Source organism: Sturnira hondurensis, unplaced genomic scaffold (assembly GCF_014824575.4).
Source record: "Sturnira hondurensis isolate 20B ecotype Veracruz unplaced genomic scaffold, ASM1482457v3 Scaffold0013515, whole genome shotgun sequence".
Classification (NCBI taxonomy): Eukaryota; Metazoa; Chordata; class Mammalia; order Chiroptera; family Phyllostomidae; genus Sturnira; species Sturnira hondurensis.
The window spans coordinates 4,458,102-4,485,433 of NW_028086146.1; the positions used below are offsets into that span (position 1 = coordinate 4,458,102).

Below are 27,332 nucleotides of genomic sequence, written 5' to 3' on the forward strand. Positions count from 1 at the left end.
GCTCTGGCAAGAATATGATAGTTTGCCAAAGACCAAACCCAAATAAACTCAGTTTTTTATTTCTTCCATTCTTTTGCTTGTCCTTTTTACTGCCCAACTTATTGGGACTTTTCTAAATTCTGCTCAGGACAATACCTAACATCTAGTGAACACTTACTGTGTACTGTGGTGCCCAGTGTGCTTTACCTGCATTATCATAATCATAATCTTCACAGTGATTTTGAGATTACGCTATTATCATCACCACCAGCACTACCGTCCCGTGTGTTTCTCTAGTGAAATACTTGATAAGGAAGGATACTGAAAGAAACATTGTGAAATTTCTTGAGAGTTGTGGGCGAGTTTCACTCCATCCTGTGATGCTGTGACCTCCCTTCCCTTTCCTGCCCTCTCTTCCATTCACACGCACGGAAGAAGCTGGGCTCGGAGCTGCTGGGGCCTCAGACCTCACCCTCTGGGGTCTCGGCCAAGACCTGTCTTCAAGGGTTTCTATATCTACCCTGTTCGTCCCTAATTCCTTTTGTAACTTGACTTGTTCCGGAGTGTCTCTTTTCTCTTTGCCCCTGATGATCTGGCTCTAACCTCTCCTTTTCGCCTGTATCCTACCTGTCGGGTCAGGGCGCTGAGTTTGAATGCAAAGGAAAGCTCTCTGATTTGTGACTTCTGGGTTTCAGGGTATGGATTATTAATGTATGCAGGTATCTGGACCGGACGAAGGAAGGCTCTTTGTTTATTCTAGTCACCATGACCTCTCTGAGCCTGTAAGCAAATCTGATTAGAGGCTCAGTCATACACAATTAATGGCACACGCGTGTAGATACTTAAACATAAATGCATTATGTCTATATATACATGCAAGTGTATGTACATATATGTGATAGTATAGAACATAAAGTGTAGACATGTAGTATTGTCTAAAGAAATAAAGCAAGAGTAACTGATAATACTGTCACCCAGAAATAAATGTTCTGCTTATTTTGCATATAGTATTTAAATTTTATATATTTCACATAGCTGAGATTGTGCTTATAAAAATCATTTGAACTTTTTAAAAAAAGTCAAATTCAAACAGTATGCAGGTGTTTGCTGGTTACAAATATACTATTTCAAAATGTAATTAACATAGCCTTTACAGGCCCCAGATTAAGAAGGGATGAAGAGGGCTTTGGGGCAGCTAATGAATGCTGGTTATTAGTCTTTCCCATGAGGAAACGATAAATTATTTGGGTAGTTTGGGAATTTTAAAGGTGGAGTAAATGATGTTTTTTTCTAATTTTCCAAAGATAAAGTACACTGTTAAATACACTGTTTAAAACTGTACTTCCCTAGATGTGTTATGCCCAAAGGGGGCCTCTCCCCCTCTTCCCTGAATCCTCGCTGCCGTGGGCTCTGCAGATGGTGAGGAGAAATCTCTGGTGAAGCCGGGGTCAGAGCATCGGCAAAAGAGGCCCAAGAGGCAGACTCCTGGTTTCAGGAATAAAGTAAGAGCAAAAGTAGAGCAGCTGAAAACGACACCACCGGCCACACTGTGCCCTTGGCCACAGACACCATCTGAGGACGATCACCCCACGTTCACGTCCCAGTTTAGAGTTTAAATTGGGAAAGGGGCAAGTCACGAGCCTTTTATTCTCTGGTTCCCCAGTGAGTCCTTCAGTTAGATCGGATGAAAGGTGCTGATTTGAAAATAAGAGCAGCTAGTTAATCCTGTGCTTTGTAAAATTTATTACGATAAATTTCAGACATAGAGAATGCATGAAGGTTATATATATAAGCACCACGTACCTACCACCTAGCCCAAGAAATAAACCCGACCAGTACATGGAAAATGTCACTGAGACCTGAGCGAGCCAGGCAGTGTTCCGGGCATGGGGACAGAGGAGTGAAGCAGGTGGGCAGAAGTCCCCGCCCGCAGGAGTCCCGCCTTCCAGTGGAAGTGAAGGTCTCCTGTGGACGGTGTCTCTAGGTAGAAAAGAGGACATGTTTGTACTTTAAAAATGTTTTTGCTTATCCGAAATTCAAATTTAACTGCGTGTCCTCTTTTTATTTGCTAACCCTGGCAACCTGCCACCTCCTGCTTCTCCCTGTGCGCCCTGTCAGTGCCGGTCACTGGTCAGTGCCGGTCACTGGTCAGTGTCGGTCAGTGGTCAGTGCCGGTCACTGGTCAGTGTCACCTCTTCTCACCTGCTCCTTCGTCGGACTTCTGAAGACTGGCACAGTTTCTTAGTAATTTAAACAAGTTTATGATGGTGTTTCTAAGCGTATCCCAACATCACTTGTTAACGTCATGAATATGAGTGTCATAAATTGATCGTGTCTGTTTTCTTTTCTTGTAGCTCATTGGCAGTAAATGGGGGTCAGTGGTTAGGTAAATGGCCACATTTCTGTGGCGTTTGGGGATGCGGACTCTTTCCAAGTTTCTGAATCATGTTGTCAACTGGGTGCACTGATTGATACCTCTCTAAGCACTAATTAATGTTGTGAAACTTTAATTACAGCTTAGAATCTCTTGAGAAGCCAAATAATAAGCAGCTTATTTGTCAGATGAAGATAATAATATCTGTCCTATCTCCTTCACAGGACTGTTGTGAGAAAAAAATGAAACAAGTGTCATAAAGAAAACACATGTTAAGATGGGAGGCGTTGGTCCGAGGTCAGGGCTCATCATTGTCCTTCTCCTGCTCTCTCTGCCCTGCACTCCTGACCTGATGAACACCGCACAGGTGCCATCGCGCCAGGCCCTGGCAGATATGGGGGCAGTGGGGCGAGAACTGTGGTACAGTCCTGAGTGTCACAGTTAAATGAAATAGATAGATGAGCATTATGGAGCAACTTTCTGTGCCCACCAACACCTTCTTTATTTTTGCTAATACTTGCCTTTGCTATTTTATTGCAGTTTTTCCTTCTCTTGTTATTTCTCTTTCACAGCCTAAATATATATATATATATAGTTATATCTTCCAGACAGATATATAATTTACTTACTAAAGTCCTTATTGAACTACATTAAAATGTGGTTGTCATTTTAAATTAATGGAATACATTTCATAAAACCCTTGTGACCCTAGTCAGTTGTTGGCTCCAGGCTTTGTCACCAGGCTGATGTTAAATGAGGTACAAAGGCCACTGATACCCCTGGTCAATCAGACAGAGCCTGAGACTCCCGGCAGAGCAGGTGGAGCGCGGCAGCGCAGTGCGGCCCACTCTCGGTTGTGTAAATATTTTTTCTGGGCAAGAGCATTTCTCAAACAGAGCTCTGAGCCCACTGCGGTGACCCTGACAGCAGGAACTACGTGCTGTTTGTCAAGTACAAGACCAGTTTGCACTGACTGGTCTGGCTGGAACCAACCTGCTGTTTTCTGAGACCATCTGTAAAGAAAGTCCTGGAGCACAGCAGAGGTGGTGTGTTCTTGGTGGTGAGTCTCAGCCTCGTCGTCTGCATCAGCATTAGTTCATGGGCACAGAGTGAACTGATGAGAAACCAGGGCTGCTTTTGTTTGTGGGTGCCTGTCATGGCCCTCCAGGGTCTCCTGATTCCGTGTGCAAAGGGGTCGAGTGTGTGCTCATAGTTGTGCTTTGCCTTCTCCTGTAAGTGGTGTGTTCAGTGATGTATCAGGAGAGCTGACAGGGTAGAACACAAACTGGAAGGACTAGAGGAGAGGGGTCTTTCTGATTTTCCCTGTGCTCTACTTTCAGATGACAAAAACTGTTTGTCTAGCTCACACAGTTAATGGCTAAGCCAGAAATTCAATATGGAGAGCCTTTTTTCTTTGTTTAAGGCATTCTGTTGATATTAAAAATCAGAAGTGTGTTATCTGTGAAGTTATGATTAAACAGATCAAGGGAAAGTATGTAATTTCAGAAAATTTATAAAATCCAAAGTTAGAATGGTTAATAAAAATGTCCTTCGTGGTAGGCATTACATTGGCAGCTAGTTTTTCTCTGTGTACATTATTTTATAGAGATAAATTAACAAACATGGCTAATCCTTTTTATGCATTTAGAGTATCATGCAGTTTTATCCTATTATTTGATGTATTTAAAAATTGAATTTGATTAGATTGTACATACCAACTTTAAAAGAAATTGTTAGTTTATTGAAGGCCAATTTTACACTGAAGTTTGTACATGACATAATTTATTTTCTTATAGTGATGGTATATGAGAAGATACTTGTTTTTTTTTTTAAGTAAGAAGTAGCTAAGTTATATTGGAATTTCACAACTGTTGAAATGCCCACAAAGAGTAGACCGTGGGTTTCAGAGTCCTGTCTGTCTGGTTAAACAAAACCCCAGCATTCATCCAGTCTCCTCAGAGGTCCTGAAGGGTCTCTGCCTGACTGGGGCCTGGCTGTTTACAAGGCTCGGGTCTTAACCCAAGCTGTAGCCAGCTTTGCCTTGTAAGATTTCTTGCTCCAGACCTTGAGTGAGTTGTAATGGGTTAAGCGTCGGATTTCAGACAGGCGATTAGCTGTCCTGCTAAGGGGAGGAAGGATGACTTATCTTCCAGTGAGTACCAAAAAGATGCCCTTGGGTTGGAGACTTCTGCCCAGATGGCTTTGTGGGTGCCAACAAGAAAGAAAAAACACAAAATTAAAGCCCAATATGGAGATTCATTATTAAGGACTTGAGCTGTTACTGTGGTTCTGAGACCTCACAGTGAGGCAAAGGATGGAAATGGCCCTTCCTACCAGGATTTGCATGTGCTGTGCCCTACTCACCCACAGACTTCCGATCGTGAGTATTGGCATTGGTTTCTGATTATGCACTTCCTCTCTTTCTTGAAGGAATTGGGTGGGCTAGCTCAGCCCATCACAAGTACTGCTCAATTAGCTTCCTTTTCCAGAATTTGCCTTCTTCCTGTGTGCTGGATAATTCCCGTTTATCTCCTTTGTGTGGTTTCTGAGAAAGGTTTGTATGGCTCGGAAAATGAGTGACTAAAGCCCTCAGTCTCTGCTGTGGAGTCCTTTCCTATTAAAAAACTGTTTGTTTTGATCTGCCATGAAAAGTATTAGCCTGGTTCTCATTCACAGGAGCAGTAAATTCTTGCTCTTTTTGGCAACAAATTTTAATTAAAATTACATTGAGCAGGCTTCTCTAACAAAAACCTCAAGGAAGACCCAATCAAGAAATCAGACTTAATAAGAGTCATTCAAACACTTCTAGAAATTCTGACTCAAAAAAAAAGTGGATGTTTCCATTTTTCCTCTCTTGGCTTCTCTGCTGGATATTTTTGGAGTGAGCTGTAACTGATTTACTCATTTCCATATGCTTGAGGAAAAGTATGCTGGTGTGTTAGAGGCTCAGCCTGCTCCTGCTTTTGGACTGCAGTTCATTGTGAAGCCTGAGAATGAGAAGGTTGAAACTGTGCAGCCCATTTGTATTGGTATATATAACCTTAGTGGTCTCTCAACTTAAAAATAAGTATGATGCTATTTGGAGAATTAAAAAAAAAAAAACAGACAAACAGTGACTAGATTTCTAATCCTAGCAGTTTTGGGAGCAAGCCATGGCTGAAAATTCAGATTAAATGTTATTGTATAATATTCAGAAGGCCTTTCCAAGCAACAGATAGCAAAGCAGAACTATAGACATGAGAGAGAAGTAGGCCCAGGGACGAACGGTTGGATTCATATTTGTTCTTGTGCTGAAAGTTAAACCTTCGTGCCATTCTTACCCTGTCTTGTTGGTGACGAACCGGATTTGAGTGGTTGGTCTGTGCCGTTTCTCCCAGCTGGGTCAAAGGTTGTGGGCAAGGTCACAGTTTGACCACATGAACCTTTATTTAAAGGAGCTGGTACCAGAGTAATAGTTTATGGAATCCATTAACTATTATAGTCACACTTACCAAGTTTATTTTAGGTTCTTTTTGATGACGTTGTTTAATTGGAAAAGTTTTTTCTCTGAGGGATCTTCTATATTTTGGATGTGGTTTCTGTTGGGTAGAATCAAGAGATAGTCATGTGATTTTCTAAATTTAGTCTCATATGTTTGGTTTAGTTGATAAATCCCATCAGCTTTGCAAATACTTGTATGAAAACATTGATTCAGCTTGTCCTGCCAGACTTTCCCATCCCTGCCCATTTTTCTTTTTTTTACATTTATTTAATTATTTTTCAAGTACAGTTTTCTATTACTCCCATCCCATCTCACCCCCCGTGCTCCCCCCTCCCTCCCATTTCCACCCTTCTCAGTTGTTGTCCATGTATCCTTTATATAGGTTCCTCTAAATCCCTCCCCTATTTCCCCTGAAATGCCCTCCCCTCTCCCCTCTGGTCACTGTCAGCCTGTTCTCTATTTCAGTGTCTTTGGTTATATTTTGCTTGCTTGTTTGTTTTGTTGTTTAGCTTCCTGTTAAAGGTAAGATCATATGGTATTTGTCCTTCAGCACCTGGCTTACTTCACTCAGCATAATGCTTTCCAGTTCCATCCATGTTGTTGCAAAAGGTAGGAGCTCCTTCTTTCTTTCTGTAGCATAGAATTCCATTGTGTATATGTACCATAGTTTTTTGATTCATTCATTTACTGACGGGCACCTAGGTTGCTTCCAACTCTTGACTATTGTAAATTGTGCTGCTATGAACATTGGGGTGCATATGTTCTTTGGGATTGGTGCTTCAGGGTTCTTAGGATACAATCCCAGCAGTGGAATTGCTGGGTCAAAACCTGCCCATTTTTCTGAGTGCTCATTTCTCTCACATCGAGTGTGCATTGCACCAAGACACTTTTAGTGTTTCTGTCCAGTGGGCACGTTTAAGAGTCTCCTGGAAGAAAAAAAGGGGAGAATATTCCCAGAGTACAATGTAAAAGAGGGAGACAGATGTGCTATTTCTAATAATTCGTAATCCAGCTTCTTAATGTCTTTAAAACCTAGTCATGTGCATCAACTCTTATACTTTTATAACTAAAACCCAAAAACCTCTGTCTGCTCTCAGTGTCCCCCTCATCCAATTCCACGTGCCCACCAGGTACGCGGCTCATTTATTTCCTCTCTCCAGCATAGACTGAGTGGCTGGGATGCTTCATTCGCATCAGGAACACACCAGGGAAGTGTTTTTTGAGGCAGCCCGTTCAGTGTGTTCCCCTCCAACTAGAGGACAAAGACTGATTTGTCTTCCACTGAGTTGGTAGAGGAGGCGGAATACCTGCCGGCTTATGTAGCCTGTGCCCGCGCCGGGACTCCACCTATTCCAGGAGTGAATCAGACCAGATGATGCACTGGTTTTTACAGCACACCGGGGTGGAGACCTGGAAGTCTCTAGGCCGGGAGGGGAGGAGGGAATGGTTTGCATGTCAGACCATTCCAGCAATGCAGCCTACAGGAAAAAATTGCAAAACACCGAAGTCCTGTGCCACCAGATTTTTCCATTAGCACTACGCTTTCCACAGCTTCCAAGTCTGTTCCAGGGACGGCTCTTTGGCCGTGTGAGGGGAAACAGTCACATCACATCACAGGCTCTGTCAGCTTGTCCCGTAAGGAGTCCCAGCAGGCCCCGAGCACTGCCTTCTACCCTCTGTGGCATAGCGCGCTCTCTCTCTCTCTCACAGACACACACACACACACACACACACACACACACACACACAGAAGCTGTGGATCCTCTGAGGGGTGCATGGACGGACTCTCTCTGGGCACCGGAAAACAGCTGCTAGGATTCACGCTATCTCAGGATACTGATTTTTAAGTGAAGAAACCTAAGACCAGAAAATCTTCAAAAAGGTAAAAAAGCGGGCTTAGAGCTGGGGGGCTTTCCTCTGGGGTGTTATTCTTTAATGTTCTGTCCTCTGGACACTTGGCTGATAAGAAAAAGTAACCATTCCAAACAGTGGTGAATTTAAGTCAGGGTGTCATTTTGGGGACTCCCAGAAGGAATGACTCAAAACTCAGTAGAAATACATGAATTCAGCCAGTTCATTCATTCAGTAGCTCACTTTTAAATGATCGCACAGACATGTATTTGGCAGAAAGGTGGTTGTTTTCCTTTTTTGTGGAATGGACCAACTCTCAGGTCCTGTGAAAGTTGGTCTTTCTTTGCCTTATTCCCACTATGTGGCTTTGTTTGTTAAGAGTGGGTGGCAAGGTTAAGGGTCACTCAGCTTTCTATACTTCTGTTATTTTTTTTCTCTCCAAACATATTATCTTTCACTAAGTAATCTGTTCCCTTAACTCTGAGATGGTGTTTTTTGGCCCTATTTTGATAGAGTTCAGAGTTTATTTATGTTTTTTCAATCCTGATGTTTGCAGAAATCAGGATGGGCCTTCCAGCTCTCTCTGATAGCAAGACACTAGCTCTGTCTACATTAGAGTTATGAAAGAAGTGGGGTCTTCTGTACCAGCCCCCTTCCCCTGCTGCTGTTCCCCACCCCGCTCTGCCGTGTTCCCCTCCTAGTGGCTTTGGTCAAAGCACTAGTCCCTTCATCTGGGAGTCTTTCCCATATCAGTTAATATGAGCCCTTCTTACCCTTCAGGTCCTACATCCTCTCTTCACCCCTTCTAACATGTGTCACCCCTCCTCTTCATTATTCCTAGAGAGCTTTGTATCCTTTAAATACTTGTCATCGTTTGCTTTTAGTTCAGAGTTGTAGTTGTGTGTCTCACTAATGCGTAAGCTTTAGGTCTAAGGAGGCAAGACTGCATGTCATCTTCATGTTGGTACACCCATTGCCGCTTGCTTAGCGCTCAACGCAGAGGAAACGTGCTCAGTGTTCCACGGTGCAGCACGCCGACTCCGGGCTGGCGCCATGCTGGGCTCCCAATACAGAGCACACCACGGGCACAGTGCCTGCCTGGGAATCTGAGGGATGGAAGTGAGCCCTGCCAGCTGCCAATTTTATACTGTTATGCCCTTTGGAGCTTTCTGCTCTCCTGCTCTCCTGGACATTTTTTCTGAAGGAACAGGTGGCTTCCACTTTGTCACACACACTTGCTTCCTTCCTCCTCTTACCTCTGGCTAAATGGAAGTTGTAGTATCTGCTTTCTCTCCATCACGTGCTCCACGTGGGCTCAACATGATACTGCCTGTTAAATGCTTTGGGTTTCAGGGAGAGGTGACCACATACAATGTGGTTGTCTGGGGACAGTATTGTCACAAGCCATTTGGAAAGTTCTTTCTAGCTCCCACGGCCTCTTTTTTTTTCCTGGTCCTGTTAGCCATGCAGCTAGAGAGAGGGGAGGTGGAACTCTGGTCGGTGCCTTTGTTCCCAGGCCTATTATCTTGTCTGGTTTGGTGGGTGGTTGGAACTGGGTGAGAGCCCGAGTTGGTGACGTCTCAGGTGAGAGTGTGGCCAGTCGGCCTGCCGTCCTTTTCTCCCACGGTTTTCTTGGGACTGGCTCTGTGGACTGAGCACCCCTTGCAGATGGGAGGAAACTGCTTGTTATCACTCACTGTTTAGAGCTTTGTAGTCTTCGTGGTAATCTGATTTAAACTATTAATTCCCTTATTTGGCTTTGTGCTCCAATTCATTTTGTCATTTGCCTTTTGAAATGTTGACTTCAAATCTCGGATGAAAACATATTGTATGATGGCCTCTTGTTTAAATTTGATAAAAGTAATAATCCTGGGGCAACCTTTTCTCTTTTGAAAAGAAAGCCAAATGTATATGAATCCATTGTCACTCCAATATTAAGGCTTAAGTATGTTGGGGGAAATGCACTTTGTTTAGTAAGGTATAATGAAGACAGGGTTTTTGTTCTGGCCTTCTGAGATAGCCCCATCATCCTTAGCATCCTCTCCCGAATTTCACCTTCCTGAACAGAATCACACACCTCCGCTGGGGCCCACACCCTCCTCATGTTGACTGTGGCCTCTCCTTGGGAAAAACCCTGAGCATTAATTTTTAGGAGTGGATTCTTCTAAGCCAGTCATGCACAGGAGGAGTCCTCTTCCAACACCCAACACTGCACACACCTAACAGGACAGGAAAGATCTGGGAGCCCTTGCTGGACCTGCCCCTGTAATCCCCTGCAAGTCCTGTCAGCCCCTTGGTCTGTGATGGCTGTGGGTGGAGAGGCAGGTGGTGACATGGACAGGAGCTGCGCCCACTTTTCTCTCTCCCTGTGGTCACCTCGGACGCCCAGCTTTTGGTGCCACACCCCAATGCAAGTCTGAGAGGAGATAGGTAGCACAATAAGGCACTTGAATTCTGTAGGGGTTGGGGAGAAGTCTCAAATACAGCAGAAATAACTCGGACCCTCTTTGAAAGTGGGAACAGAGCATCCTGCTTCCAGTGCATTCTTTTTATGACGAGTATGCACAGGTAGAGTGTTTGCATTGAAGTTCACCTGTGGAAGAAATGGTGGTAGGGATCCTGGGCTACTGCCTTGGTTTTTGCCTTTGTCTTTATTTTTTAAATGAGACATCTTAGTAGTAAAAGAACCGAATTTAAAACATGAGATTAAGTTAATATGCACCAGAATTAAAATGGCTTCTCTAATGTGTGTTATAGTTTGTTCCAGCAAGGACTCTTGGCATTTAAAATGAAAAGAAGGTGGCCACTTAGAAAGTGGGAAAAGGAGAGGGACAGGAACAGGGATGAAATCGGATCCCAAATGAGTATCATGAAGTCCTTGCTGGGTTGGTGCCCCCTGAGGTGCCCCGCTGCAGCCTGGGAGTGTGTTTTGTTCAACCGACTCAAAGTTTTATTTTGAATTAATTGCCAAAATTTTAAAAAATATGTAATTTCATATAAAAATACAATTTCTTCAGCTTCTTCTCTTTCTTAAATATTTTATTGTTTCTTAAATATTTATTGTTTCAGCTTCTCTAGAAAAGTCCAAAGATCTGTCACGTCACTGGGTGTGCATTTTTGTCGGGCCACAGCCCACTGGAGAGGACAAGTGCTGTGGCCTCCCCCAACCCCTCCAGATTCCCTCTTTTCAGGTACTGGCCTGGACTCGAAAGGTATTTGAACCTCTTGTGACCCAGACCCAGAAGATATTTGATTTGCCTGGAGGGCTGCCCCCAGTTTGGCTCTCAGCTTCCTTGAAGCCTAAAGGAAGAACACATTTTGAGTTGCAGATTTTGCTTGTTTTCAAGCCCAGGTTCTCACCCCAGGCTGTGGCCTAGACTCATTCAGGGAGCTTCTAAAATTGCTGATGCCTCTGGCCCCACTCCAGGAAATTCTGACTCACTGAGGTTGGGCTGAGGGGGTGGTGACTCAGCATTTTTAGAAGCAGGCCCAGGCGGTGGGATTGTGCGGCAGGGTGGAGAATTTGTGGCATTGAGCTGCTTGCCCTGGGAGGTTCCAGCCTTGGCACCTTTACCTTGAACAGCAAAGGTAATGTTAGTCCCCTCACCCCTCTGGGCCAGTGTCCTGCTTCTGCTGTTAAATGTGGACCTGGACTCAGAGTCCTTGACATTTTCATACAGCTCTTTAAAAGAAAACACTCGAAGTTCAATTGACTGAATGGGTCCTGGGCTTTAGTTGAGATGAAAAAGGCAAAGCTCCTGTAAGTTTGGAGAGGTATAAGGTATGTGCACAGATCGGAAGATAGGGAAAATCAAGCTGCTCTGAGACCCTAGGTGGAAGGTGGCTGGGAGGATAAGAGACAACTTCAGACAGAACTGCTATTGTAGCTGGTCCTTGCAAACTGGAAGACTTTTGTCTGAGAAGTTTTGGTGTGGGGTGTACATCAGAAGGAAGAGGCATTGCATTGAAACAGCATGCTCTTTCTCTCCCCCACCCATCAGGAATATCTGCTCCATTCCCCTTCTCCAGTTTTCTTTGCCCTCTGAGGGCTACAGGAAAGAATGTGCCCGGCATGTGGCTTTTCAGTGCTGTGTAGTGTCGTGTAGCAGTCGAGTGGGCGGTAGCAGCAGAGTAGCAGTATGGAGGACCTGAGCTGCAGCTGCGAGCTGTTGGTAATCATACCTACCTCAGGGTTCTGGAGAAGAGTAAATGAGTTCATGTATGTAATGATGCACTTGGAACAGTGCGGTCCAGAAGAACTATGCACAGTGGGTGGTGGAGAAAGATGGGGGCAAGGAGGCTGTTTCGAGACTGGTAGCCTGGGTGCATTTGTGCTGTGTCTCTGAGACTGGGTAGGCTATTAGGAAATCAAGGAGAGGGCCCTGGCTGGCGTGGCTCAGTTGGTTGGAGCATTGTCCCCTTACTGAAGGTTGCAGTTTCAATTCCCGGTCGGGGCACAAACCTAGATTGCAGGTTTGATATCCCCTGTCTGGGGCTTGTATGGTCCTGGAACACACGGGAGGCAACCAATCAGTGCTTCTCTCTCACATCGATGTTTCTCTCTCTAGAAGCAATGGGAAAGTATCTGTGGTTGAGGATTAAAAAAAAGGAAGAAAGAAAGAAATCAAGAGCGGGAGAAGGAAGGTAAACTCCGGGCATGTCAGGATATATGCATCTGAAGATGTCCAGAATGTAATTCATTGTTACAGTCTCTAGGCCATTTAACTCAGGCCCTCTGGAGAAAAAGTCCTGATGCAGTAATCCTGTTGAGTGAGCACGGAGGAAGAAGGGGATCAGATGTGCTGATTGCAGTCTCAGAGCTCCACAGCCACCATCCAGCAGAGGGCTGTCAGTGTACTCAGCCAGCCTGGGAACACAGGTCTTTTGTCCCCAGTCCATTGCCCTTCTCACTGGGAGTCACCGTTCTGCCAGCTCTCCACCTGGCGGAAGAAAAACCTTGGGTTCATCTTCATCCTCCCTGACGGCATTTGGCCTCTTCTTATGTATGTGTACATACATAACTTAGGAGAGAGTAGAGGCAGACAGGTGTGTCTTTCTCCTTACAGTGGGAGCCTTAGTGACTGACAGTCTCCAGGCTGAAGGAGCTCCTATTGTTAATTCTCCTCCCATTCCAACCTTTGTCATCCCCTCCATAAAAGGCCAAGGCTTTTATTAGCACACAAGGACTTTTTTTGCTAGACCTCTCCTTCGCAGACTCATTCATACAAGACAGTTACCTTCAACTGGTTTATAGGATTAAGCTCTATTCTTAACAGAACACAATATAATATAAAATAAAAACTAAGCAGGATTTTTCTTTACAGGATTAAGAAACATGATATTCTCCTGCTTCCCTCAGTTTAATTCTTAAAATTAAATTCTTAAAATTAAATTCTTTTGATATTAATACCTAGTATGGACTATAATAATGTAACTAAATAATACCAAAATTTTCCTAAAAGTAGAGAGGAACAAATTTCTCTGTTAAAAGTAAATGATAAAACAAGCCCAAAGGAATTTTAAGGATGATGGATGTTTTCTGCAGCTGGATTATGGTGTCAGATGCACAGCTTTACTAAAACTCATCAAACCGTACACTTTAAATGGGTGAGTTTTATGATATGTAAATATCTCACCTGGCTGGTGTGGCTCAGTGGATTGGGAGCCAGCCTGCAAGCCAAAGGGTTGCTGGTTTGATTCCCAGTCAGGGCACATGCCTGGGTTGAAGGTCAGATCCCCAGTGAAGGGCACATAGAAGCAACCACACACTGATGTTTCTCTCCCTCTCTCTCCCTCCTTTCCCCTCTGTCTAAAAATAGATAAATAAAATCTTTTTTTAAATCTCAGTTTTTTAAGTCTCCTCCGAAAGATAAAAATAGGCCTAACTCAGATCTCTTCTCTAATGTTGATGCTATTGGGTAAAATAATTTGGAATTCTTCGGACCCTATATTTCAAAGTATCTAGCTCTTTGTTCTTAGTTTGTTATTTCCCTTTGAATCAGTTTATTTATTTGGTGTAAACCAAACCTAAATGAGTCCCACATCATCTTTGAAAGTTTAATCTTTGTAGTTTTGCACAGAAAAATGTCTGTCCCAAAGATAGTAACTTAAGGTATCCGGCCACCAGATGTCCACTGGGAGAATGGAATGAGAAGATAAATGGAGTGACATGGGGTGGGGGAGGGGTGCAGACACTAACATCAGCCAGTCGCACTAGGCAAATCCAGTGGATTTCTGTAAACTTTGTCTCTCCACATAGCTGGCCTCTGTTTTGAACTTTACAAAGCCAGCCATTTAGAGTCATCCCTAATCTTTGTTGATCTCTGCTTTATTGTTTGGAACTGGCTTTGCTTGTTTGTCCTGTGGAGAAAGTTAAGTAAATCTTGTTCCTCTAGATTCACATTTACCCAGTGATTTTAGGCATAGGTGATGAACGGTTTAAAAGAAACTTTTCTTTTTCTTTCTCTCTCTTTTTTAAGGTGATGAACTGAAATCATTAGAGGGACATATCATTCTTACTAAGTTTTTTACACAGAAACAGAAGTGTGCTCAAAGGTATTATCACCCTAAAACAGAATGCATTTGCTTGGGAACTAATTCTGTCTTAGAAAGTCACATGACCTAATTTGGATAAAATGTGTAAGGGAATATTTTTAAAAAGGGAGAGAGAGAGAGAGAGAGAGAGAGAGAGAAGTTTGGGTCTGTGGTTTACAAATGGGAGTGTTTTTAACCTTCAAATTGCATGTTGCATGAAATAAGAATACACTAAAAAACACCAAGAAAACCACTCGCCTTCAGCCCAGCCTGGGTTCAGTATAACACTGAATCATTTCCTTCATAAGAAGGCTGCCGAGTTAAAGCTCAAATTAAAACAGCGAGCCTTTCTCAGCCCTCGGAGGTTTGGGGGGAGGGAATAAGTCAGCGGGAAGAATAAGGAAACGTTGCTACCTTTCTAAGACTTCCTAGAATTATCAGGTTTACAGCTGCATTTCTAGGTTTTCATTTCTTGTAGTGTAGTTTTAAAAGTCAGAGGGGCATGGAAAAAGTCTGTCTTCACCCCTTGTTTTTCAAGATCCTCGCTAGCAGTTTTGTTCCTTGGTAGTTTTTGCTGTCTCACTGACACCGAGAGTCCTGGGATTAAACCCCGTGGCCAGCAGGCTGCTCGTTGGTCAGGAAATTCCAAATGGGTATAAATAAATTCTCTGCAGCAGCTCCTGGGCTCTTTGCCTGCTCCTGCGTGTAGCCCCTTTACTGCCGAGGGAAGTATGCCTGAGATTTGGCTTCCTGCTTGCTGAAAATCACAGTTATTTTGTTTCTGGGTGGGTAAGTAAGAAAGGCCCAAAGAAGAAAAATAGAGGATAGTGTGACGTTCCTGGTGGGGGTTGGTAAAATATAAAGCTCTGCATGTTATGTAAAATATTGGCTTTCATTACGAGTTAGAAAGGATAATTCAGTACTTGATTTTCAGGTCAGTGAAAATTCCAGCTTTAACTGTGCCTTCAGCATAAAGACACCATTGTAATAGGGGTTGTGTGTATACACTGAGGTTTGAGTTTTTGAGTTTGTGGTTTAATGAAATTCCAGAATTTCCTTTTTTGTTGCTAAATCCAATTTTGGCCATTTGTTTTCAACTCAGTTTTTCTAGTGAGGGACTGCTCAGTGTGCTTGAAAGCTGGTTTCTTTTTCTTAAATAAACCCTATAAAGCAAAATAAGGGCTGAGAATCATAAAATTACTTCAGCCTCCCTCCACACCCCACACACATTTTTTTTCTGTTGTGATAGAAAAGCCCTTCCTGTCCCAAAGTCCCATTTATGCTCCTCCTTGGCTTTTCACAATACTGCCCTTTGAACTGGCGCATTTTCCTATTTATGCTCAGAGCAGCGTGTTATTTTTGAAGGAAGTTTGGAGAACAGCATTTAGTTCCCGAGCTAGCTCTCTCAAGTGCTTGCATGAAAATGTAGTCTATATTTCAGCAATAATTTTTAAAACTGGACCATGGGCCTGGGAGAGCCGGTCTGCCCCAGCTGGTGAGGGGCTGGCGAAGAGCCTGTGGCGTCGTGGCCATTTCAGACAGACTTTGGGTGAAGTCACTGCATCCTGTGGCTGACACCGAACACTGGAGAAGAGGGCCGTTGTGTGAACTTCACGTCCTCTACAATGTCAAGGGTCTCCTTAATACAGTGCGCCCTCTATGAAGGCATAGCCCCTTCCATTCCCGGGAACAATAACCCTTCCCACTTTCTTCCTTCTTGACTGCTCACCTAGAGCTTGCTTCTGGACTCTTGAGACACGCCCAGAGTAGAACTGATGATACAGCAAAGGGAAGCTGCACTTGGGGGCCCTGAGGTGGTGCCAGTTGTAATGGCACAACCGGAAAGGTGCTGCCAAATGACATGGGAGGAGGGCAGGGCCAGGGGCTCTGCCCACCTGAACATCTGGCCTGACAGCTTCTGCAATTAACTTCCTCCTTCACTTGCTCACATAGCGTGTGATGTTATGAAATTTGGGGTAACGCATAGGTAGTCCAAGAGTCAGAAGCTGGAAGCAACCTTTAGAAACCACTGAGTCCCACCAACCCCCTCATTTCACACATACAAACCTTGTTCCTGCATCAGGTGATTCCCGATCCCTACAGCTCATTACGTGTCTGTGAACTAGAACATAGTTATAGCTCCTGCTCTTGTGTTATGAAAAGAATCATACCTCCCCCCAGTTTGGGCCATTCCAAGTGACTGCACGGGAAGGTGTTCGGTGCATCTGACATGCACACAGTATGTCAGAGAGCTTTCCTCTCGTGACTTAGGCAGAGGTACATGAATGAGGTTGTTCAGAGTGACCAGTGTGTACCTTTGTCCTCTTATTGTAAGAATGAAATATTTTAACTTGGCCATAATATACTTTTAAAGGTTGGAGGATGTTTGGCTACTTTTGCATTATTTTATTTTACCTCCCTCCTCTGCATAATGGATGCTGGCATAGGGCTCCCTCCGCACCTAATCGGCACCAGCAGCCCACTGTCACTGAGCCCTGGGGTGTACGCAGGTACACAGGCATGTTCTCCTGCAGGGCCCAGCCCCCATCTCCTTCAACCACTCTGGGAAGCGGTAACCAGTGTAGACCTCAAGGTTTTAGCAAACTGAAACCCTAGAGACGGGAAGCAGGGGCCGGGCAGGGTGGAGGAGAGGAGACATCATCCCGGATGATGTCTGGGATGCAAGGCTGTGTGTTTTATCAAACTACAGAGGATGCTCCAATCATGGCAGGCAGTAGGCATCCTTTTCAGGGGTCCACAGCCACACTGTGAAGCAGGTCATTCTTTTTCCAAATTGGGATAGAATCTCAGTTGCCAGCAGCTGGAAAGTGGCAAAGCCAGATTCAAACTTAGGCAGTGTGAGCGTAGAGTGCCTGATGTTAATCATTACATCTGTTTCCCCACCATACTTATTCATTGGCACATTGGGTTTTTCATTTCAAAAAATATTGACTATGCTGCATCCCAAGCACCATGCTCTACACTGAGGGATAGAAAAAAATATGACTTGGTTCCTGCCCGCAAAGATACCTATAGTGTGTTAGGGGAAGGCAGCCCTGTGCCTACTAACTATGTAGCACATGTCAGTAAGTATAGGCCGTGTTTTAGGACCGTGGAGGGAAAGAGGGGACCGGTTCTTCCCAGGACAGGGCGGTTGGAGGTAAGTGAAGACCGTACAGAGGTTGGGATATTTGGGCTGGGCCCCTACGGCTAATACAGCTAGTTCTGACAGATGGAGGAGGCGAGGAAAGGGCATGTGTGTACTGGTGGGCGAAACAATGGGCAGAGGCGGGTAGGCTTGAAAAGTCGCTCCCGTAGGTGGAGGTTCAGGGTGGGGAGGAAACTGGGAAGTGCTGGATTGCGGCTAAATTGTTTAAGATTTTCAATGCCACGGAAAGGATCTGTTAGACTTCATTCTCTCTCTCTCTAATGGGGCTCCTGGCACATGAATCTGCGAGAATAACAATTGAGAAGTGCTAAAGTTTCCAGGGACACCTCAAACAAATGTAAAATTCCTCAAAGAATATGTCATACAGGAGAGTGGAGACATCAGCCCCTGTTTTAAAAAAGAAGAAACTGCTTTATTTGCATGTGAGTAACAGTAGCGCATTGACAGAGACACCGAGGACATAAGTGAAGGGGGTTTATATACAGGGTGGGGCAAAAGTAGGCTTGTAGTTAGTTGTTCGTATGGATGTATACACACACATAACAATTAAAATTGTTATTTTGATGTTCAGGCTATCCCAGATTGGAGCGGTGAGAACTCCAGAGAGAGTTTCTCAGCCACATAGACACCAGACACGGTCTTTCAATAGCTGATGTGATGAGTGTGCACTGACATATATTGACGTGTGTGTGTATTATATGTGTATGTGTACGTGCAGACACACACACATAGGTGGGCAAAAGTAAGTTAAATTACCAGCCATCATCACCTTAAAGATAAATCATAACAAAATAAGAATAAGGAGTAATATTATAGTTAATAAGTAATCAAGAATAAACTCTTTTACGACTCTCAACTGTAAACCTACCTTTGCCCACCCCTGTATGTATGTGTATGTATGTGTGTGTATTTGTATAAAATTTGTTTTGAAATAATTTGAAACAATTTAGAGGAAGTTTGTGAAGGAATTCGCACACCTCTTTCACCCAGATTCATATTCCCCAGTGGTTCACGTTTGCCACATTGGCTCTGTCATCTCCCAGTCTGTGTGTGCATACGTGCGTGTGCGAATGTGCGTGTGCGATGCACCCGTCCTGTGTCTCTAATCTCCTCCCGTGGGGATCGGTTCTCGGCCTCCACTGTCCCGTCCTGCAGTGTCTCGGGCACCACCCATCCAGGCATCCAGACTCAGGCCATGCCTTCCGGGCAGAGACACCACAGAAACACTTCTGGGCTCTTCTCAGAGCGTGACCTCAGAGGCATGTGGCGTTAGCCTCGATCACTTGGTCCAGGTGGTTGTCTGTCAGCTCTCTGCACTGTGGAGTCACCCTGTTTCCATGTGTGATTGACCAGGAAGGTATTCCACAGCCACACCAGTATCCTCTTCCTAAATAGGAAGTCTCTCCCCACTAGCTTCAGCGTCCGCTGACAACTGCATGAATCAGCCGCTGTTATACTGGTCGTTAAACGGTGATTTTTCTCTCCATAATTCCTTATTAACTGGCAAGCACACTACTGTGTCTGTTTTCTGTAACATTACATTCAAGATACCTACTTTACTCACTGGATTGTAATCTGTTACTATTAGGTCAATGCTCAGATTATCCCAGATTTGAACAGTGAGAGCCCCAAAGAGAGTTTCTGAGCCAACTACACTCCTGTTTTGTTTTGTTTTGTTTTTAAATATATTTATAGAGAAAGGAGAAAGAGACACAGAGGAGCATCAGTGTGTGGTTGCCTCTTGCATGCCCTCTACTAGGGATCTGGCCTGCGACCCATGCATATGCCCTGACTGGGAATCAAACCAGCAACCCTTTGGTTTGCAGGCCAGCACTCAATCCATTGAGACACACCAGCCAGGGCCTGATACTCTTAAACAGTTAATGTGATATGTGCATGACAGTTGAGAATAACAGCTGGTAGGCAGCATGCGTTATCTGAGTTCTGGATCAGGTATGTACCTCAGGCAATCAGGGTCACCTGCAGCAAGATTCTTGTAAGAAACTTTAAAGGCAAGCCAACCTGAAAGTCAGATTCTCAGGGACCACCTAGTGCGTAGAAGTCTTTTCTGTTAGGAATATATTGCTTACATTCCCCCAGACCCTGTCCTCTGTCTTTACAGCCTTCCCTGTCAGTTGACTCAGCCCCTGGCCAGGTGTGGGCAGAGAAGGGACCAGGGCCAGGAGCACTAAGGGTTGGCAGTAGCATTCTGCCCATCTTTCCCTCTTCCTCCAAGAGACACTTGCTGGCAGCCCGGATCAGTGCTGTCTCTGCTGCACAGATGTCTTCAGTCCCTGCTCTTCCCATCCCGGTTTCCAACCTGGAGCAAGTTTGCGCTCTACCTCTCAACGTGCTAAATCAGCGCCTGCATTCCCTAAAATGCCGCCTCGTCTTTCCTCCTGCCCTCTCTGGTGCCATGTTTGTCCCTCCCCGGTTAGATTTATTATACTTTAATGCCCTTCAGAAAAGGAAATCTCATCATCTTTCTCTGCGGTGAGTCATCCATTGGTTTAAAGAAAAGTATTTCCTTTTTTGTTAGCCAGAAGGGGTCCTGGACAGAGCCCCAAAGGACGAATCCGAAGGCCTGCTTTTGGCCTCCAGCTCGGCCCTGGGAAGCTCAGATGAGTCAGGCCTTCTCAGTTTCCTCTCCAGTATTTTGGGGAAGGTGCAGACCACAGGGTGTCCCAGATTTAGTCAGCCTCTACCTACCTTCTGGTGGTTTTAACTCTATGGTTATCGTAAATAAAACTCACGTGGTACAGGGAAATGTGTGATACCTAGAGAAAACTCATGGGGACTTGAACTACTCATGGAAAACCAAAGGGAGGGCACTAAAGGGAATTTTAATACATACTCCAGCACAGAGCCTGAGGAGTTTTATTAAATTGCAAATGTGATCATTTCACTCCCTTGCTAAGAGACCTTCAATAGCCACTCAATGCACTTGAAGACCAAAATCTGACTTGGAGGCCTTGTGTGATGGGGACTTTGTCCCCTCTCTGTCACCTTGGGTTTTCTTTTCTTTTAAAATATTTTATTATTTATTTTTAGAGAGAGGAGAAGGGAAGGAGAAAGAGAGGGAGAGAAACATCAGTGTGTGGTTGCCTCTCATGTGTCCCCTATTGGGGACATGGCCTGCAACCCAGGCATGTGCCCTGACTGGGAATCGAACCAGCGACGCTTTGCTTTATAGGCCTGTGCTCAATCCACTGACCTACACCAGCTAGGGCGGGTTTTCTTTATTATCATGAAAAGTCCCCTTTTCAGTTCTTAAAAGTGGCAGGTTTTGTGATGCTGTTTCCTTGGCCTAGGATTTCTTCTATACCCATCTCCCTACCAAACACCCCCCCCCCCACACACACACACACACTTCGGCCCCTGGACTCCTGAAATATATAGCACAGACAGGAGACCCCCTGCGCCAGCCAGCAGGGGTCCCTGCTCGTTCTAGCGTACCTCCTGTCTTTTGCTTCCACAGTACTTCATCACAGTTGTTACTTATTTCTGCAACCAGTTGTCCTCCACCTGTAGTTCACAGGTTTGTCCAGGCGGGCTCTGTGTTCCATTTGCCTACCTCCTAGCAGTGTGTGGCATGTGGTGGTTACTTAATAAGTATTTGCCGAGTGAAAGAATAAAACTATCTTGCACTCTGACGATTGCTTCTTCCATTCCCACAGAGGGTCAGCATCCCCTCTGTGGGTTGTGGGAATGAGTAGCCTTAGGTTGTGGAGACAGTGGAGGGGTTGGGAAAGTGTGCAGGTTCAGGAGACAGGTTAAAGAAGCAGAGATACGATCAGCTGGGAGAGGAAATCTAAAGACTTAGGGGGAGGAGCTCCGTGGAGTTAGGAAGAGGTTCAGATAGGAGAAACAATGTGTAACTTAGCCATGTAAGCAGACCCTGAAGTTCTGTATCATGTGACCTGTCCACTGGCCCGGCATTTCCTATGAAATTCTGGCACTTTTGCTTTTCTCACTGTTGTCTCCCCCCCCCACCCCCACGAAGCATTTATGTGGCTGTTTGAAACACCTGCAACCTGACAAAAGGGTGAAATCGGGTAGGTAGTATATGGAACAGGGACACAGCTTCACACAGCAGGCCCTCACACCCAGTAGGTGCTCAACGTTGGCATGTATGACTGGATGGGTCTGTTGGCTGGGTAGGGTAGAGAGCAGGTTTAAAAGTCCGCTCTGGTACATGAAAGAGCTAGAGAAAAATCTCACCTGCCGTGTATTATTTTAAAGCACAATGAGGAACACTTACATGGTTCTCCTTTTTATTGTGTGTTCCCTAACAAGTGGTGTTTCTCACGTAGATTTGGCACAAGGAAGCTCCTTGGGTCTAAAAGTCTTAATGCTAACAGTGCCATCAGGGTACCTTTCCTGTTAAACCAGTTCCCAGGGACCTGTTCCGTCTGTCTGTCTTCTCTATCCCACTGGTCCGTGTCTACAGAAGTTGATTTGCTAACTCGGTTACTTTCACACTGTGAGTAATGAACTCCGTGGGAACTTACCTTTCTCACGCAGTTGGTCCTACTGATTTTTTCTCCCCTGCTTCTCAGCCTGAGCTGATTTGTAATCGTTCTGTTTCAAACAGCAGGAGGCTTGCAGTCTGCTGGTTTTGAATATGGGGACCTGTGATAACTATGTGATTCCCAGGGACTCCCTCAGCTCTTTAAGCCAAGTCCCCTTGCTTTTTGTGAGAGAAGACCGCACTTACGGGGTTTAGCAAAGTTCTGCAGTTTCGGCAGTCAGAATTTCTGGGGAAGAAAAACACGTAACGAGTGTGTGGAAGTTGTGGCACATGGGTGTAATGATTTTTCCTGGCGCCGGTAGTCAGTGGTAATTGGGCCTAGAGTGCGCAGCAGTGAAGCCAGCACAAAGAAGTCATTGTATCTTAATTGATACATCAAATAATAATAACAAAGTCTTGTCCATTTGAAAGTCCACCAGGATACATTATTCCAGAAACGTGCAGTGTTTCTGCTCATATTAAAGAACGGCTCATTGTGGTAGAGTGTGTAGAGAGTATTGAGGGTTTTCTTACGCAGGAAGTGGCATTTTTATCACCCTGTCACTTAAGCATGATGTTCTGGTCCCACGGAGAAGTGGAAGACCCGAAGTCCACAACTTACGTGGTCAGATTCTCGATCGCTCTATGTGAATTTTCTCACTCTGCTCACTATCTTGAAAGTGGGGGTTCCCAGCTGAGACATATCGGACTGGGTGATTCATGGTGGGCGGGGCGGAGGGGGACACTGCCCTTGGCATTGTGGGATGTGTACAGCAGCATCCCTGGCCTCTGCCCACTAGATGTCAGTAGCAGCCCCCTTCTAACTGTGACATCCAGAAAAGTCTCCAAACTTCGTCCCATGTCCCGGGGGCGGGGGGGGGGGGGGGGGGACCCCCGNCCGGTAACCAGGGGACTCTCACTAGCAGGTTAGTACTCTGACCAGTGTCCACTGTCTGTCTCATCTTTACCTCCCAGCGAGTGCATTCATTTTTGTATATTGTTTGGATAGTAAGCTTAGTGTCCTTGAAAAGTTACAATTATGTAATACTTTATGAACTTAAATGATAGGACTTTTGAAATGTTCATATCTCCATTTCATTCTGTTAATGTAAAAAAATTGCAAGCACATTTAAAATTGTGAGTTTGTAAACTGAAGCACTCTCACAGGGACAGCAAGTTTTGCCAGGTGGTAAATATATGAATAAAGAATAGAGTTGCATCAGTTTGTTGATTTCCACTTCTTTCTGCACACATGGGAATTGGGTCTGCACATCAAGAGTTGTCTCTAGTTGGTACTGGGTGTTTGGTTACCCCAAATTCAGACTGTAAAGACTGGGCTGGGAGAGAGAAGGGACAAGAGGGACTCTGAGACCCTTGGTATCTAGGAGCAGTCATTTCGATGAGGCCGATCGCAGAGGCCCACTGTAAGCAGCCAATCCACTTACTGGGACACACTGGTATAGCTTCGGGTGAATGTACCTCTTTGCTTCACTTCTGCCTTGCATTGTATTAGAGTTTCTTGTTCCATGCACCACACCCCTCACTAGCCGCAAGGCTTGTGTGAGTGGTGACGTAGCCCATTTGGTTCGTGCTGTGTCCCCAGCTCCTAGAACAGTGCCTGGTAAAGAGAGAGCAAGGGAGATGGGGGAGGGGGGGATGACTAAGATTGCTTCTTTATCAACAGCGATTATAAATACAAGTTTAAAGTATAAATAAAATTATTCGGTCCTCATTTCATGCTTGGGGACTATAACACTTTAACTTGCATTTATTAATCTCTTTACCTCAGTCTAATCCCAACAGCCATCAAGAGGGTCTTCACTGATGCCTTTAGTCCCCAGCACAGGGCTGGGTGTGCACTTCTGTAACAGTGACTAAGTGGACGGAATTCCCCGGTCCAGGCCCCAGGTCAGGTGGTCTCTTCTCTATCAGTTACCGCCGTGTCTTGCTGTTTCTCAGAGCTGCACCAACAGGCTGTGCTCTGGCTCTTCTCCGCCACTTACCTCTCTTTCCCTTTGTCCGTCATCACTTACTTACCTGGTCTTCAGAACACAAGTCCTGGTTACCTCAGTTATGTTTTGATCACTCGTTCACATACTATCACATTGTTCTTGTTGATAATGTGCCTTTGTAACTGATCTCAATTAGTGTTATGTTGAAGGTGTTTGGCATTTATCTCCCAGTTAGACTCTACCTCATTTTATTTCTTATAAATCCTTCCTCCTACTCTTTCTACTGAATAGGACCATTTTCTGCACCCAATTAAGCTTTCAGTAAATGCTATATAATGAAGGTAGAGGTGGTGCCAGGCGCAGTCTCCACCACTGGATTTCCAGACATTCAAAAAATTCTTGTAAACACCAGGGCCAGCCGTCTGATTCCAGTAGGTTTGGTGGGAGGCTGTTACTTTCAGGATTCTGGCTGCAGACAGAGCCAGTGGTTTGTGACTGTGCACGAGCAGGCACAGCTCTGTGCTGGTCCAAAAAAATGGCTTTTAGTAAGTTAAGAGCCTCCTTATCACCCATTGAGCCTTTTTTTATACTGTAGGGTTTTTTAAAAAGATTTTATTTACTTATCTTTAGAGAGGAAGGGAAGGAGAGAAATATCAATGTATGGTTGCCTCTCATGAGTCCCCTGCTGGGAACTGGCCTGCAACCCAGGCATGTGCCCTGACTGGGAATCGAACCGCGATTGTGTGGTTCGCAGGCCCGTGCTCAATCCACTGAGCTACACCAGCTAGGACTATACTGTAGGTTTTTTTTTTACATGTCTGTAATTATTGTTGAATTAATCAAACTTTGTAATTAAAAAGTTTTATTGTAAAGTTGCCACAGTTTATTATTTATTTATTTATTTTTTTTCACAATCTGGTCTTTTTTCTTTTCTGTTTTTTTTTTCTTTTGTGGGGGAGTGGAGACATGGAATTGAGTTTAACTCCAAGTAACAGAGACCCAAAATGTACAATAGCTACACAAAATAGAAGTTACTCTTTCACATAAAATTAGAGAGGTAAACTTTCCCGAAGTAGCATGGAAGCTTTGACCCACAAAGATCTTAGAGACTCAGGTCCATCCAGCACATTGTTCCTCTAACCCCGCCTATGAACTCATGGTCCAAGATAGCAGCTAAAGTTCCAGTCATCACATCTGTATTCCAGGTAGCAGGATAAAGGAAAGATCAAAGAAGAAAGGAGGTCATACACCTATTCCTGTGTCTTTTAAGGGAGGTTTCTGGTAGTTGCTACATGACATTTCTGCTTATGGCCATACTAACAGTAACAGAGGCTGGGTAAATATAGTCTGTATATTTGCCCAGCTAAACGTAGGAGTTCTGCTAGTGTGGAGGATGGGATAACACACAAGGTGGGACATCTAGCTGTCCGCCATAGCTGCCTCATTCATCCACCTCCAGACGAACTTTCTTGAAGTTTCTTTCAGTTCATCTCTCTTGCTTTCCAAATACTGACTTCTTGTAAGCATATATTTAAAGGACAAACACCCATGTTATAGAAATTTATGAAATATAAATATCAACATTAAAAGCACTCATGATTCCACAACCTAAAGATAACCACTGAAACAGCATCACACAGGAGTTGTCTTTAACACTAATTAATATACAGCAAGCAACAACTGTAGAGCATTAAGATGTGTTTTTTAAAAGCTCATTGTGTTATACTATATATTCAGTTATTCCTTCAGGAAATATTTTTAAACACCTACTTTGTTCCCAGCATCTTGTTAATTGATATGTATGGTTGGAAAAGGGAAACAATGAAGGATATTTTTAATATGAAATTTGTTTTCCTCAAGATAGTTCCAGTCTAGCCTAGGGATATAAGAGTATGTACATGAAAAGCTAGGAAACCAGTCAGGGCCCTGTTAGTGCCGTATTTGTACTGATGTGTGCAATGGTATAGTAGAAACGAGATACAAAAAGTCACAGTGACACTGGATGTCTCTAATCGGAGAACAGTCCGTACTGTGAAGGGCTGTTTGTAAAAATCACACCTGGAGAACACAGCTTGCTTTTTCAGTTGCTGGAGCATGAAACTTGAATTACAAAGCCTTAGGATAGTCTGGTTCAAGCAGGACTAGCAAATCGTCGAACGTGGTAAAATTCTGACATCCGCCTGACTCCCAGATTTCAGAGTCCAGGGTCCTTGTGAGGGGTAATTTGTCATGACTGTGCCTTTGGTAAACTGCAGAAATAATACATGATGGTTAACATTTACTGAAAAATGTGATGTATTTTATTGTGTTTTAAATCTTGATATTAAAGAGGTACATTTGAAAGTTTTTTTTGGAGGAAAACGGTTAAAAACCTTTCATACTGAAAACTGAAAATGCCGAAATGGGAAAAGTAAACATGTTAAGAAATAGAAAAACCTAGGAGTCACAGCGAAATACTAACAGTTGCCACTAGATGGTGAGATGAGTGACTTTTTCTTGCTTAAATAGTCTGTACATGACTTTCATTTTTTGAGAAATATGCACTACTGTAGTAACTGAAAAGAGATGTTTAACATTTCTTTTGAAAGAAACTGTCGCCAATAGCAAAAGCTGAGTTGAGATTCATATGAAAGGATAGCTGCCTCTCTCTGGTGAAGAGCCAGATGCTGAGAAGGGTCCCTGGGCGCTCTGGAACCACTGGGTGCTGCTGGGGACTTTGAGGACCTGCAGAGAACACTGGGGCCAATTGTGCCTGCCGTGCTCAGGTGACTGAGGGCTGAGGCTGCTTAGTTTCCACACAAGAACACAAACTCTTTCATGAAGAAGTGACTGGGCCAGCAGACAGAGCCCCTCTGTGGACATGGTTAAATTGCTGGCTTGATTTTTACTTGCGGCAGCGCTGGAACGAAGCGCACACTTTTTCAAAAGATCCCGGTTTCCTGTTTTCTTTAAGAAGCAGGGAATGCCGAACAGCTGAGTGTGCTGGGGGTGGTGTCACCGAAGGCGGAGGGAGACTTCATTGGTGAGCACTCGGCCTATGGCATTTGCGCGTGGTGCGGCTCCTTTTAGCGAATGTTGATCCTCCTCTCCTTACGGGGTGAAGAGCCGGGGCGTCCGAGCTGCAGAGCAAGGCTTGCGGGGCCGTGGGGCGGGCCGGCGGGGAGCCTGGTAAGTGTGCGGAGAGCGCGCGCGCGCCAGCGGGCGGGGGCACGGGCGGAGCGGCGTGCGTGCGGGGCCTGAGGTCCCTGCGGCCCCGCAGGGTCCGGAGCTGCCTGGTTTCGACTCTCCCGCTGGTGGTGTCGGTGAGGTCTGTCTGTCGCTGTCTGACACCCGAGCCTGCAGTTTCTCTTTGTGGAATTTCAAAGAGCGCTAGAAACAAGTCTGTCTGCATATTTGGAGTGACTGTGTTGTCCATGTGGTGTTAAAAAAAGGGAAAGACGGGAAGACGCGGTCTGCCTGCCTGAGCCCAGATTTCCAGGCGC

At 44.8% G+C, this 27,332-nt stretch overlaps 1 protein-coding gene across 5 annotated transcripts in view; it reads left to right on the top strand.

The window, feature by feature from the left end:
* Positions 1-27,332, top strand: part of KANK1 (KN motif and ankyrin repeat domains 1) — a 126,379-nt gene that overhangs the window by 69,444 nt on the left and 29,603 nt on the right. Inside the window, exon 1 of one of the 5 annotated variants that reach the window (XM_037061721.1) lies at positions 351-485. The exons of 2 other annotated variants lie outside the window; for them this stretch is intronic. The gene's annotated coding sequence lies outside the window, so the exon portion shown is untranslated. Of the gene's footprint in view, positions 1-350; positions 486-3,324; positions 3,414-4,647; positions 4,734-27,332 lie in introns of those variants that run through there. 2 more of the 5 variants (XM_037061722.1, XM_037061724.1) reach the window with 2 other exon arrangements.